Source organism: Rhagoletis zephyria, unplaced genomic scaffold, assembly GCF_001687245.7.
Source record: "Rhagoletis zephyria isolate East Lansing unplaced genomic scaffold, Rhagoletis_zephyria_1.1 Rzeph_scaffold_11734, whole genome shotgun sequence".
Classification (NCBI taxonomy): Eukaryota; Metazoa; Arthropoda; class Insecta; order Diptera; family Tephritidae; genus Rhagoletis; species Rhagoletis zephyria.
This window is the reverse complement of record NW_016168810.1, coordinates 6,278-10,148: the sequence shown is the minus strand read 5'-3', so window position 1 is coordinate 10,148 and position 3,871 is coordinate 6,278.

Here is a 3,871-nt window from a genome sequence, read left to right as displayed (position 1 = left end):
ATCAATATGCCGTGCCGACCCATGAAGACTGCTATCTCCTCAATCTTGCTCTGGAGTCCGTTGCAGTTGAGTTGGAGTACGTTCATGTGCCTTGGGAGGCTGGTCGCGATACGGGGGGTCAGAGAAGTGTGGGGCCTACCTTGGGCCTGTTGCGCCTGACGCAGTTGCTGTTGCAGCCTGATGGTAGGTGGCTGCGATATGGGCGTTGTTGTCTGCGTCGGCGGTGCACTACAGCAAGGAGCGCTGTAGTTTGTAGTCCATTCGCGAGTGGTGCGTAGACCAGAACATAGCCGGAAGTGGCACCAGCCAAGGCATGTGTTGCATTTGACTGATGTCACATTCCGGTATATTCTGTTCTGGCACACGGAGCAGATGGTGTGGGCAACCAGTAGCTGCTGGTTGGCTCGCGCTCGCGAGTGGGACCGGCCGGTAGGTTGTGTGGGAGGGGTGTGTTGGGAGGTTTGCTGTTGCTCAGGGGAGCTTCTAGGGGCCGTGCAGGCTCTTCGGGTGCTAGGTCGCACCCGTGCATTACGCGAGTGGGTAGCCGTGGAGGCTGATTGTGCCATTTGGCTTGAGCAACAGGGAGCCACAAAGTTTGTGGTCCACTCCCGGTGAGACCTAAGGCCAGAGCAGGTTCTTAGGTGACTCCACCCGTTGCAGGAGTTGCACCTAACCGAAGTGGAGTTCGGGTGGAGTCGATTCTGGCAAACACAGCAGAAGTAAATTTCAGGTCCGGGGTTGGGCTCTACGCCCGCCCGGAGAAGAAGGATGCGGAGCAATCCGGCTGCAAGGTATTGCTCCATGGACGGATAATGATTAATGGGTATCGCCGATCTAGACGGGGTTAGATCGCCGAAACAACAGCCCTTGGTCGGGTGAAACCCGAGTCATTCCGGTACGTAGAACCGGCTGTCGTGGGAGCTGCTGGTTTCTGCTGGAAAAAATTTTGCCAACAGCAATTTGCCAACAGGAAAACAGCTGATCTACTATTTGGGATATTTTTCTCTTGTGAGAGAACAGATGACATTTCGCCGGAATTTGGCAGTTGGTTGGTTTTTACTGGAGATTTTAAACGAACGCACCTAATATGAATAAGCAGCCGTAACTGACTGTCAGCAAGTGAACGAAAAGTTTGTCAAATGCATAAGCTACGCAGTATAGACTTTTGGGTGGCTATATTTTACTTACATGAGTTCACTGTTGCCACATTTAATTAGATATAACAATAGCCACTATCAAGCAGTTTGTTGTAGACCACACAATTATAGTAACCTAGAAACGCCGAAGAACTGTTCGCCTTGCGAAACTTTTAGGATAACCTGGTGTTTCTGTAAAAGGAAACGCTTACGGCCCACCTCCTAATGTGGAACCAGAACTTCTTTTGACCCGTGTTACATGTAGGACTAAATCGAAAAAGTTACCAAGTTGCAAAATAAGTTACTACATTACCAAATATGATACATAATGAAAAAAATTACCAACTTCGGTAAAAAATAGCAATGCGGCAACACTGCATGTGGTACATATGTACATACATACGTATTAGGACAAACAGCTGATTCCGTAAGCAAATGACGTTTGGCGAAACTTGACGAAACTTGATGTTAAGCGCATTATAATTTTAGAATAGGATTTATGTGTATTCGCACGTTTGCATACGCTTGCTTATTCATATTATAGTTAGCCCTTTATTCATGAACAGGCTTGCCAACTTCCCTCAAACTGTACCATTTTTTTACTACAATGGCTCTTAATAGGTGTCATTATCACAGGCGTTGATAAACCTGATGAAATCAAAGAACGTAAATCTATAAGAGGAGACAACGCGTTATAACTGGATAACTGGATCGTGGAGACACAAAGTGAATCAAGAATGTGGCGCGTAAACAGATTGATTCGCCGTTCATAATTGAGAGAGTGAAGCTGAAATTAGTCGAGAACGCAGAACGTATACTTAAACGCAGTCTGTATACGCAGAATTTTGTCGATTACTGGAGCCCTCAGTGTTGCTTAGTACACTGTTGCCACTCATCAATGCCTTTTCATAAACTTACCCTTTCAACTACAATTTTTCGTGCTATAATAGATTTTAGCTAAATATAAACTACTTAGTTTTCAACAAAAACCTTATTCAATAGTAAATTTCAAATATTTTAAACATATTTTGAGTAGGAACTTGTATCTTTTTTACCATCTGTAAAACTGACGAACTGGCAACCATCTAAAGAAGGAGAAATCAGCTGACACGGAAAAATCTAAATTCCGCAGATTTCTGCGCTACGGGCTACAACTACAGAAAAATTCTGCGGTGTTGAGTTTTCATTTACATGGCGCTTTGGTAAGACAGATCGTGTCAGCTGACTCGGGTTTACGTACCGGTACGTTTACGTTCTTGACTAATTTCAGCTTGAACCACGTGATTCGGTTGGCGTGGAAAACCTTTTAAGGTAAAAATATAACGATGGAATGAAAAAAATTATCGATAACATTTTCAATATTTAGCAGCAAATGCAGATTTGCTTAAAGACGCGTTTACATACAACTTTGGCGTTGCGTTGGCGTTGGCGTCGGTTCGACAGCTGACTATGAATAAATGCATTAAATAAAAGTCTCCACATAACCAAAGTTGGGCAACGCCAACGCCAACACAACGCAGAAAGATGGCCAACTCTCAACTTTTCGCGCGCGTCGTTCATCAGCTGTTCCAAATAATCAAAATTATGTGTTTTAATTTTCATTTTTAATCAAATTATTGCCCGCATTTGATTTGATATAGTTTTTAACGCAATTATTGATATAAAATTTTGATGTATCTGCCGCTAGTATGTTAAGTTAGTGTCCAAAGTACTCTCTGCTAAGCGTTCATTGTAGCAAACACGGGCGTTACTTGCGCATCTGTCAAAGCGACGCCAGCGCCAACGCAACGCCAAAGTTGTATGTGGACGGAAATATCCATTTGGGCGTGTTTGAAGGTTTGACAAGCCGTTTGAGGGAAATCTGAACAAAAATAAAATTTTTTTGATTTTCTGGCCGTTATGTGGACGTTTGATCAAACCGTTTACGTTGTGTATGATAAAATCGCCTAATCAGCAACGGAATTTTTAACAAATGAGGTCGCAAGAGAGAAAACTCAAAGAAAACCAAACCCTTTTACATTGTGACCCGAAAGAAAGCTAAAATTCTTTGCCTGAACGAGTCACGATTGTATGGTGTACGGCGAAATAGGAAAAGTAGGTTTGACAAGTTGCTTGTGTGGTGTATTTAGCTCTTGATAAAGCTTCGGAAGCTTTTTGGTCAGAAATTTGCAAAGCGATTTATTAAGTAAGATACTGCGTTTATACACACGTATTATTTGCAAAAAACAATTTGCAAAATGGTAAAATTTGCCGTATAAACGCTGAGTTAATTTTTTATTTACAAATAACTAAATCACGCAAATAAGTATTGATTAATGGTACTATTTTCAAATAAGCCTAAGACGCCGCCATTCTTAGGTTTATTTTCTTCTTCGATGGTCATCTTATTGCCTTTTTATGATCAAGACGTTGCCATTTTTAACTTTATTTTCATTTTCGATGGTCATTTATTGCCGTTTTATAATCAGGCAATATTAAAAAATAATTTTTCACCATCGAATAAACAGTGAGTTAGGTATTTGCAAATTATTTTTATTTGCAAACAGCTTACATATAAACGTAGTATCTGTTAAGTAAAACATGATTCATGAAACATGATTGCATTTGTTATCTGCAAATATATCGGGAGAAAATTCCTCAAAAAATATCCAAGCGCGCCCGAAATTCCTCCCGTTTTGAGGAATTATCACTGGCAACACTGAAACAAACCAAAAGTTTACGATATATTTGTCTCC